This window comes from Protopterus annectens, chromosome 4.part0 (genome assembly GCF_019279795.1).
Source record: "Protopterus annectens isolate FY-2018-M chromosome 4.part0, PAN1.0, whole genome shotgun sequence".
Classification (NCBI taxonomy): Eukaryota; Metazoa; Chordata; order Ceratodontiformes; family Protopteridae; genus Protopterus; species Protopterus annectens.
In genome coordinates, this window is record NC_056733.1 from 612,413,412 (window position 1) to 612,425,587 (window position 12,176).

The 12,176-nt window shown below is 41.6% G+C and overlaps 1 protein-coding gene across 2 annotated transcripts in view; it reads right to left on the bottom strand.

Moving 5' to 3' along the window:
- Window positions 1-12,176, bottom strand: part of TCTN2 (tectonic family member 2) — a 1,339,098-nt gene that overhangs the window by 1,265,300 nt on the left and 61,622 nt on the right. The window lies entirely within an intron of this gene.

The following is a 12,176-nucleotide window of genomic DNA, read 5'->3' on the forward strand; positions in this document are numbered from 1 at the left end:
AAAATGGACTGCTTAGTTTGTCTGCAATCACACTGGATTTTCCTGGAGTGTGCATTGCTATTAGAAAGCAACTGGAAGAGATTGCCCATTGCTACACTCTCATAGCTTCTCAACAAAGAGGGTAAGATCTGATTCCTCCTATTTGCTAATGTACCAGACCAGTGAAATATTGTCCAGCTTTATGTACATTGCCCCAGATGGGAGAACTTCTTGAAAGGCCTGCAATACTATGAAGACTGCTTTCATCTGCAAGACATTGATACAAGTCTTTGACTCTTCAGGAGACAAGGTACCTTGGATTGCCCTTCCCAGGTAGTGCTTCCCATCCCCAAATGGGAGGCATCCATGGCCACCATGGCCCTAGGCAGGGGAAAAACAAATGAACAGCCTCTGTACAGCTGGTTTGAATGGATCCACCAAAGAAGATATCTTTTACATGTTTGTGTAATCTTGACTGGAGCAGATAATGGATGTTGCAGAATGGACCATTGAGTCGGCAGAGTCCGTTGAAGTATTCTCATGGGGAACCTGACTATAGGAACAAGGGGGACAGCTGTTGCCATAGATCCCAGGGCTTGTGATATTAATCAGGCTGTAAGAGAATAACTTTGAATCACTTTCTTGACTTGGGACTTTAACATAATTATTCAAGTAGAGGGAAGACAAGTTAGCTGACGGACTGTGTCCAGATGAGCACCTATGAACTCGAGACTCTGTTCAGGTGTGAGCTAAGATTTGTTATAATTGAATGTGATTTCCAGATGAAAAAGCAGATGGAGCAAGTAGGCCCCTGCCTGTAGAAGTCAGTGTTTGGTTGGGGAAGTTAGGAGCCAGTTATCCAGATATGGAAACACCCAGAATCTCAGCAGTGTCAAGTGAGCTGTTACCACCACCATACATTTGGTAAACACCCTGGGGGCTGTAGTGAGGCCAAAGGGCAATGCTCTGAACTGGTAATGACTGGCTCCCAGCCTGACGTGCATGTATCTTCTGGAGTGCCTGTTCATTTTGATGTGATAGTACATGTTCTGAAGATCTACAGAGTACATATAATTGTCCTTTCATAGCAGGGGAAAAATAGACTGAACCATGACTGTAGGAAACTTTGAATACTGTACAAACTGATTTAATTTGCTGAGATCTAGAAATGGTCTCAAGTCCCCTGTCTTTTTTGGTACCAAGAAGAATCTTGAGTAAGTTCCAGACCTTTGTCTGGTCTGGGGGGGGGGACCTCTTGGATGACTCTTTCTTCTAGCAGCTTTTTTATTTCTAGAGATGCTGTTTCCCTATGACTGGGTGGAACATCAGGGATTTTACTTGTATTGGTGGGACTAGCTAGGGAAAATGGTATGGTATAACCTCTGGATAGGATTCACACTACCCACATATCTATTGTAACAGATAGCCAGACTCTCTGGTGCAGAGACAAATGTCCTCCAACTGCCTCCAGAGAACAGTCAGGCCTCCTTTCAGAAGTGCTGCTAGGGCTTACCTGGGAAGAAATCCCTAAAGCCATGGTTCTGTGGGCCAACTCTGCTATGAGGACAGCATCCTACACTTGAGTGTGCCCCTCTGCCCCAGGGGGAACCATCTCCACATCAATATTTAAATGACCCTGGGATTTCATAAACCACATTATACTACCTCCTTGCTGGTTCCTACAGAAAGGTCTTTGAGGGGTTGAAAAATGTACACCCATGGCAGACAGGGTCTTTCCCTATTGTTCACATCTGGAGAGTGTGTCCTTAACCTTGGGGACAAAGAGAGAAGATCTGTCAAAGGGGGGCACTGACGAATAAAGGCTTTAAGGGATTCACAAAATCAGATAAGTGCATCCAGGCATACCTCCCAATGGCTATGCCTGAACCCGCACCCCGTGGGGTAACTTCCACAGCATGAGATATCAACCTCATGGATGCACTCGACATGGATTGAAGGGTGGCCAGTTGCAAGGAAATTCTGTTTCCATCCTTAGACAACATGGAACCAGAAAGAGATGTTGCAAGCTCCTTGGTCAGATCTCTTTGTAGCCTTGTAAAATGTGCCAAGCAATTCAGAGATTTGAGGACAAAGATTGCTGAAGCATACACACATTTCCCAAACCTGTCCTAAGCCCTCAACTCTCTATTGAGGGATGGCCAGAAGAACTCTGCTCTGCCAGTTCTTTCTTTGTGGTTGCCGCCACAACCATGGCATCAAATGGGACTTTGTTGCTCCAGTATGTGTGTGTGTGTGATCTTTAGGCAGAGCTAACATTTTGTTTGGCCTTTTTGGTACTGGCTCAACAGTGTCTGGCTCCTTCCACACGTGCCAAGAAACTAGGTCAATGAGCTCACTGTTTCAGCTGGAGTGGTAACCCAAGAAGAAGATGGGTAGACCTGAAAGCCTCCAGGAACACCGATTCCTCCTGGAAGGGGGTGTCAGAGGACTAGCCAACTTTTTGTTTCAACAACTCCAAGATGCCCCCAAAGGAGAAGTCTTCAGGTGGTGATCTGGGGGACCCCTCTCACTCATCAAAATTGGTGTCTGTGACAGATTCCTGGGGAGAATATAAGTACTTCCTCTTAAAAAAATCTCTTCCTGGGACTTCCTCAGTGGGGAAGTATGAGAAGAGATGACAATGACCTGGTGAACAGGCTGGAGATTAGTTCAGGCTGGCTGTCCCAGTGGAAGGGATGGATGAGGCTCAGAGGAAAAAAATAGATGAGGTAGAGTTGTCTGATCAAAGGAATGCAGGGATTCCCTAGCCAAGGTGAAAACCTTCTCAGCAACCTCAAAGCCAGAACACCTAGGGGACACAGAAATTGCGGTACCAGAGCCAGAATATCTTGGACTGTCAGTTCCTGTAACTCCACCAGCACTCCACCTGAGGAGGGAGTCAGACCTGAGCTATCTAGCATTGAGGCCCACAGGGCAAGAGACAGCTCCAACAGCTTCAGAGTTGACAGCATCCTCCCTGGATCCAGCACAGATACTTTGGCTCCAAGAGTCTTCTGGCTCAGTTGAACCTTCAGAGTCAAAGAACAGAAAGTCTTTGGATCAGATGAGGACACCTCCAAGATCTTGGCTGAGAGGGCCCCAAACAGTGGGTCAGATCAGAGAAGGAGATACCAAGGAGGAAGTGGAGAAATGACAGCTCACAGACTTAGTTGGGGTCAAAGCTGAGGGAACCCCCATCTGAATCTGTGCTGTGAGGAACTTCCTCATCATCTAATCTACAACAGCTTCTGAGAGGCTTCTGGAAGATCTAAGAGAGAACATGGTGGATGGAAGTCTGCAGTGTCTTTGCAGAGATCTCTCTAAGAAAGATGAAGGGAGCCTAGAAGAAACTGGATCAGAAGAAGTGGTGGGGAATGAATCCATGGGAACCTGGATTTCAAAAAGTATCAGATCCAAGACAGATGAATCCAGCTTCTTATGTACTTTTGTAAGAGGCTCCACTGAAGGTGCTGATGCTGAAGCCAAAAAACAAACAATCAGAAGACCTCTTACCAGACTCCTTTTCTTTTGACAGAGTCAGATTTGTTTTTGTCAGGCTTTCTGGTAGGGATTTCAGCCCCAGTGACCGAGGAAGCAGAGGTAGATGGAAGAAGGTCTCTTAACACTAACTTGTTTCCGCAGTCCTTTAAAGCTCTGGAATTGAAACTAGAGCAGATTGAACAGTCTGCTTTGAGGTGAGCAGAACCTAGAAAATATACAAATTCCCTGCAGGCATTGGAATTGGGATACCTGTGCTCACAGGTAACACATTTTTTGAATCCTGTAGGTTTGTCAGCCACGTCCAAAACCCCACGACACTACAAGCAAAAACTGGAGCACTAAAACTGTGTAGGGAAAAGAAAATACACAACTATAAATAAAGAACTTTTTTTCTTACTTACAAAAGGGACAGAAAAAGGAGGGGGGAAGAAGAGAAAACTACCAACAATGGTAGACAAAAATGCTCTGCAGCATAAACGATACCAGCAGTGGTACTGGTAAGAGTAATGAAAAACTGTAGCTCAATGAGAGTCAAAAAAAGCTAAGTTTAGATTTCAGATTATGGGAGGGAGGAAAAGAAGCAGTAAAACATGAAAATGAAATTGTAGGCTCACGAATCAACAGGAACTGAACAACTAGGATAACTCCAATGAAAAGCTCGGGAGCAAATGGATTCGGGTCTGAAGTAAATGATGGCAAATGAGATCTGAGGGAAGTTAGGTTGGTGGGGCATTATGGGTAAAGGGAGCAGCTTGAGAGTTCTTGGATCCAATGATCTGGTAGAAGAGGCCAAGTCGGATCCAAGTATCAGATCTGAACCATCAGCTGAGGAACAAATGAAAAGGACAAAATCAGATTAAGTAAATTACTGATGCAAAAACAGCAAAAGAAAAATAAATAGACATACACAGTAGCATACCAAGATTTACAAGAAATAAAATGAGCAATGAATACAGCTATCAGCATATATACAAAATGACAATGCAAAATTTCATATAATTTAAGATGAAAACTAAGATACTGCAGTTAGACTTTAAGCAGACAAGTATTCATAGCCAAACAAAAATTCAAGCAAATTCGCCATCACCTTTCAAGTTACACACTACTGTTTAATAGTATTAACGTGTGCAGTAGTATCAATGTGTATGCAAACTATTTAGTAGTATCAACATGTATGAAAATTGTTTAGTAGTACTAACATTTATGTAAATTGTTTAGTAAAACTAACGATTATGCAAATTGTTCAGTAGAACTAACGTTTATGCAAAGAAAGTCCCAAACAGAGTAGCAGAATTATAATACTGCGTACAAGTAGAAATAATATAGGTACCAGCTAACCATGATCAGAAAAACAGCAGCTTTTGTGTTATCTTTAAGAAGGCAAATAAGAATTTCCCTGAACAAAGAATAAATTGTATGTGCTCTAATGCCTAGGGGTAAATGATTCCACTTGGCAGTTACAATTTTGCCAAAGCATATTTCTTCTACTGCAAGCCCATACTGAGGACATGGTGCGATATATCATTGTAGTGCATGGAGGGGCATGAGTATGCTTTTAGATTGGGAAAAAGATAAACTGTTAATTAAGTGCTTCTCTAGCATGAAACCCAATCGTAAGGTGCTAAGATCAGATCTCATGCTAGAGACTAACAACTGACAGTTGCAGCTGGCAAATAACAGCAGCAGAAGTTAAAATAGCTTTGTTTCTGCCTGATGTTTATGCCTAGTAACTATTCCTTGAGTTTGTCTGATATTTTTTCTTCATCCTTCACATTCTTTTTCTTCTGGTAAATCACTGAAGATTAGCGTTAGTCAAAAATTTTACAATTAGCTTTGTGCATCTTACTGTTAGGAAGACACATATTTATGCAAAACCCATTCAATAAACTTTTTAAGTGACTTAGAAGTTGTTGTTGTTGTTTGTCTTTCGGCTTTTCCCGGTAAGGGGTTGCCATAGCGGAACTCCGGTCCGCTAATGATTGGCAGTAGATTTTTACGAAACGCCGAGGTGCCAGCTCGACGCTCAACCTTCAACGAAGGCACGCCCATTTACGCACGCTACCCAACCACGGGGAGGACATGCAGCCTCCACACAGAAGGCACTCCCAGGTCAAGCCGAGAATCGAACAGGAGAACCTCTTGCTGTGAGGTAACAACGCTTATGCCGTACTTAGAAGAATATTTAAAAAACATCCCTAATTTTAATCATTTGTTTCCCTCAGAATTCTTAAGCAAATAATGTGAGAAGTGTGCTGTTATCGGTTTGGCAGCACCCCCTAAACACTTTACTTGCTTTCAATGAAGGAAAAACATTTTGTGCTTTTTTTTTTTTTTACCTGGTAGCACGTGGAGTAGGTAAACCTTCATGCACTACAAAAAATTATGACCAGGTGTCTGATCATAGCCATTTATTATGTGTTTGAGTGGCCTTTAAGTATGGGTATGTGCTCTATAGTGGAACTTGTGGGAACAATATATGCAGAATAATATTCAGAAGGAGGAGTGAGGTTTAAGGGGAAAGCAGGAATTGAGTAAATTATATAATGTTGGAGTAAATGACAATTGTCAAAAAGAAGAAAATATGTGACGTGTAATGTACAAAAATGAAAAATGTTAATATGGTTTGTTTTCTTTTCTAATAAGGTATGTATGCCTATGTGTTAAGTGATAGTTCAATAAAGGTGCTTATAAAGAAAGAGGAAAGCAATGAACTAGATTAAGTAATAAAACGGTTTAAGCGATACATGATGTTATCAGGTAAATACCCACAAATATATACTTTCTGTTAATACTGCATACGTAAATTTCTTGAACTTTTGGTTTGCTGCTGTCAGTTATCTGTTTTCTTCATTTTTTTCATTACCATAATATTCACTGTATAATTCGTATGCATATACACAGTCATATCTTTGTAGAAGGTACTTTAAGGATTTACAAAGCTGTGAATATAGCAAGCCTCTATCATACAAGAGTTCTGCCCAAATGGAATTACATCAATAAACTTAAAAAAAGAGACAATACAGGGAAATTAACAGATTATATAAGCTAAAGAGCCCTTTGTCTATATTTAAAATATTTTATGCCACAACTTCCTTGGAGTTCCACAATTACACTATATACTTCCTTTATTTTGATTTGCTTTAAGCAGTAGTGCCTGTGGTGACTAGTGTATCCTAACAGCTCTATAGGATCAAGTGCACTATGTTTCATTCATTTTTTCTAAGTCATTTCTGCCTTCACAACTAACAACCATCCACTCTCTACTGCCCATGCATTCCATATCACCTTTGGGCTTCCTGTATCTCACTTGACCTCAAGGACAGTCATCAGTCTTTACCAGAAAGTAACCATTACTGTGAATTGCCCTCTTGAACAGCCAATGGGTTCTGGGGAAAAGCCATCAGCCATGGAAAGTTGCTTATTTTTCTCTCTGGCCTACATGCATGCTCCTGCAGCAGCCTGACATCTGTGTTCTCTCATAATGCCTACTTTTAGGCATGCATAGGCTACGACACTTTAATATGGCTTCTGTGACATGTACCGCTTGGCAAATGTGGGCCTCTTACCCTAACTGCTGCTTTCTGGCTCTCCTGCCTCTTCTGACAGCGAGTCATTGAGTGGGTTGGGCTGCCTCCCACAACAAGAATAAGCAAGCCAATATTAGTTACACACATACACCCTACTCCACAAATTCCTCCAGCACCTGGCACACTAATATATCCCACGTCATGTGGATGACAATCAGAGCTATATTCTATTGTGCCACAGAGCTGACAGCTCTAGTATGCTTTCTCCTCTAGTACTGTTCCAGACTCTTTGGTATACAGGTCTGTCTTAATCAGATTTACAATCAGCTGGCTTTACTAGCAGTGTTATGGTAAAATCCAAAGTGTCGTATGGCCGTCACCCTTTTTTACTCTGGACCATCTCTTCAGTCTTTCAGAAAGCTCTATCCTACTTTTTCTTTACCTTTTGTCCCATGTATGCGAGGTTAATACCCAACAAGCCAGAAGGGCCCTTGCAATTACTGTACTTCTTCTACAACCAGAAAACTCACACCTCGTTGTTTTACTAAATTCATCTCAAAATGCACACATCATTCAATTGTAAATGAATCTAGCAAAGCTGTTGTCAGAATGAAGATGATTTTATATAGCTATCCAAGGCAAACTCTTCTTTCACAATCAAATTTATATGTGAAGGTACTGTCCCCTCCCTCAGACACAAACTTAAAGTTACACATCACTCCTAATACCTTTATTCTCAAAATAATGACACTTTTTCTTCATCCCCCCATATAACTAAGTGATTAGCAAGTAGAACTTTGGTAAAGTGGCCGTAACAAACTGGAATCTTCTCTTACAATATGAGAAAAGAAGCAAATTATTCAACATTCAGGCAAAACCCCTAAACACATCAAAGAACACTGCTGTAGCTGCTACAGGAGGAATGGGCAATATCCTTTTAGTCTATCTTAGTGATGCTTATGCACATAACCTGAAACTACTCAGCTATTAAAGTTCTGCACTCAGTTGGAATACTGTTCAAAAAAATGTTAGAATAATAGAAGCAGTGTTAAGTTCTGCATTCTGAGATATCATATTCTATAAAGCTTAACTGTAACAGTTATGTCAAAATACATGCACTCAACTCAGTCTGTAACATTATGTTATAGTTATGCTGTAAAGTCCACATACTAAGCTCCAGAATGACCGTCTTGTGTTTAGGTCATGGCTAAAAAGGGTCTTTAGAGCAGTCCACCTAACAGTTATCAAATTAATAAATAAATACTTAAATATCAAGCCTCCAATGACTGCTTCTACACATTCATTACCTATAAGAGAGTCCCAATATTGGTGAAAATATAAATGAAAATAAAGAAATAAAACCACAATGCTGGTCTGATGCCCGTGTACTTCTGCTAGCATGTTTAAATCTATCTATGGTGCTTGTGCACTACTCTGACAACCAGAAAACATACTTCGGTCATTTTGTGCTGTTGCACTTCTCCCAGCCACTGCTCAGGGTTGGAACAACAGTAAACCAGGCAGCCTCTATTACCACGCCCAAAACTCAAGAGATGCCTGCTAGTGTTTACCCGGTGTACTTCCATCCCACCCAAAAGCCCAGGAATGGAGGGGCTCCCTGACCAACCTTAGAAAAAAGCTAAGAATCCTCATAAAAACCTCTAAGGCGAGCTTTGAAACAAAAATCGCAACAGACACCAAAGACAATACAAACATTTTTTAGCTATGTCAAAAACCTAAATAACTCACAGATCTGCTCTGAGCTACAGCATAATGGTTCAAAATTCACGGAACCAACTGACATCGCCAATATACTGGCAGATAGGTTCAGTGCAAACTTCACCCCACCCTCACCCCCCAAAGGGCCCATTTCCATACCAGATTGTATTGCCCCTAAAATCACAGACAATCAGGTGAAAACAGCACTCTCCAAGGCAAGAAATCAGACAGCATCCCAGGCTACGTACTACATGAACTCCAAAACAAATTAATTCCTCACCTTAATACCATGTTTAACCACAGCCAAACCTCAGGCTATGTGCCCACAGAGTGGCGCATGACAACAGTTATACCACTCCACAAAGGATGTGCCACCACTGACCCTGGGAATTACTGCCCCATCAGCCTGACGAGTCTCATCTGCAAGGCCATGGTGCGCATCATCATGGAACTCAGACAAAGACATTGGGAACCTACAAACTCTTGACCCCAACAAGTTTGCATTCGTAAAGGGAAGGTCTTGTCTCCTAAAGCTGGTTGACTTTTTCAAAATGGTCACTAAAGCAATAGATGAGGGAAAGGTGGTTCACACAGCATACCTTGATCTTGCAAAGGCCTTCGATACCATTCCCCACCCGGGAATTATTGACAAACTCACCAACCTAAATATAAACCCCTACGTTACAAGATGGGTTGCTAACTGACTCACGGATAGAACCCATTCAGTGAGAATAGGAAACACTAGATCAGACTCCATACCTGTGACTAGTGGTGTACCACAGGGCTCAGTCCTGGAACCCCTCCTGTTCGGTATCTACTTCACGGAGGTATAAGCAAACACGGAGGGACTATGGCTAACAAAGTTCGCAGACGACTGCAAACTGGGTGCCATAATTGAGACCCCTGACATACATATCCTTCAAAAGGGTCTTACGGATACAGATATGTGGTACCACAACCATGGCCTCAAGCTAAATGCCAAAAAGGGCATCGTCTTCCCCTTTGGGAAAAAAAAAGTACCTATGAATTACAACACAGGTGGTAGCCCACTTACCACGGAGAGTGTGATAAGGGACCTAGGGACTCAGGTGGATAGCAACCTCTACTTTGACAACTATATTGCTAAAGTGGTTAGAAAATCCTTCTACATGGCCCACCTTATCACAAAAGGGTTTGCATCCAGGAATAAGGATGTTATTGTCCCCCTCTACTCATCACTCATTAGACCCGTTATTGAATATAATGCCTCGTTCGGGATGCACCCAACAAGACATCTGCAGCAACTGGCGAGGCCTCAAAAGTACCTCACAAAGAGAATAATGAGCCTCAAACAGTTGCCCTATGCCATGAGGTTAAAAAAAACACAAGACTGTACTTGGTCGCATACCGGTGATCTCTGCTTGACATACAAGGCTATATCAAACCCCGAATTGCTAGAAATGCTCCACCTAAGGAAAACCCAATCCACCACAGCTACACGCTCAAGGGATGTAAACCTGACATCATCAATAAACAGGACTTGGAGGGACAGATTCGTGTCCCAGAGACTTCCCTTGCTCTGGAATAAGGTCCCCATATACATGACGTAGAGCTCTGCATTAGCGCTCTTCAAGAGGAATCTTGATGAGTGGAAGGGAAACAGGAAATTCACCCCGGGAATCACTTTGGTGGCCCTGCTAGACAGGGGCGCAGGAAACTAAACCACTTGGGAGGGAAGCGTAAGCAAAACATTTTTTTGGCTAGGCTTAATTATGCCCTAGGGCCAACAGCCTAGTACCTACCTATGAACTATAAACCTACTGGCTCTTCTAGCACCTGGGGTGCCAACATATTTCAGGTTATCTGGGCCATACTTTGTCTTCAATCTACATCATGAGGTCATGTCTCTGTCATGTAGATCTGACTTCCCAGAATAATTACCTAAAAGTAAACAGTTTGAATCAGCACACTGCTATTATCAACTCACAGTTCAAGTCTTATTTAAAATACCCTTTCATATTACACTATATCTTTTCATTCATGCCTGGCTATGAAAGGGAAAACTATTTTAGTCCACTCCACTGAGAAGATAGATTCAGCATTGTACTTGTCAAATGTTGTATTTTGAGTAACCAAATTTAAATCTGCTTTTGATTTGAGTTTATTAGGTCTGATGAATCATACACTAGTATGTGAAAGTGCTAACCTTGTATTACGACCGGTTTCTTCATTTGTTTTAAAAGTTTGTTTTAATTTTTTGACTTCATTAAAATTTTTAAAGCCCTGTTGCTTTTATTGGATTCTTTTGGTATCCTGCTCGATTAACTGGTGTGATGCAGTTTATGTTTTTGCTAGAAACAAAGAAACCCTTAATTTTCTAGCAACCTACGCTATGCTCAGTGTTGAAGATAGTGACAGCCAGAAAGGTCTACTTTGCTTCAAGGCATGTACCTGTTAAGAGAGCAAACAGGGTTTGTATTTCTTTAAAACGAGACATGCTGGGTAGTACAGTTTTAACATGGTTTGCAGAAGAGAATCCTTTTTTCCCCAGTAGGTCTAGACATTGAATATTTGGTACTGGATAATAGAACGGTCCCTTAACTGGGAACTAGGGCACAGAAATTTGACAGCAAGTAAGGACTGAGTTGATCCCAGTTTACCCATGTTCCTGGCTATTGGGTTATTCACCACACTGCATATTTTTCCCAGAGAAAGTACTGGGACAGTTCTAAACACCTAGATGAGCACAACATTTAACTGCAACAGTATTTTCATGACATTTTCAAAAGACACATGAATAAATTGAAAACATAGGAAATAAACTAAAAACTGAAAGTGCACGAGAGCTGCAGTGGGATGTAAAGGTCAAATTTTCACATTATAAAGGTGCAACACTTCTACTACTACTGTTCAAAGCCACATAGAAGCAGATGGTAAAACTAAACCTGTAGTTTCAAGGCTTGTCAGAGTGGCCACAATGAATATTACATATAGGGCATAGTCTGAATATCAGCAAAGCAGGAAACCAGTTTTCACAGCATGAGTTTCAAAGATACAAGAATGCATGTAAAGAACACACTTGACAGATCTGGCAGTTGGCTTAGAGGATTAAGGAACGGTTAGCAAATGGTTTCCTGTGATCTAGTGGCACAAGATTAGACTCCCTCAGCCTCCATTGCCTACGTGAGTGACACTGAGCAAGTCACTAAACCAGACACCGCTCCTGGGCTCTGTGTGAAAAAGGTCCATGGAGATCAGTGCTCTAACCTGGAAAACAAATACAAAACAAATAAGTCCATTCAAGTGCTGCCAAGAGAGTAATGTGTTGGGCACAAAATAGCCTTAAAGCAGTCAAGGGGAAAAAGTTGCACAGGTGAGACAAATGCATTCAACCCAAGGTAAAATTAAAGCAAACATTACCAACTGCACTGTGACCAATATCAGAGGTTAGGTTCAGTTGGTTCCTTTGAA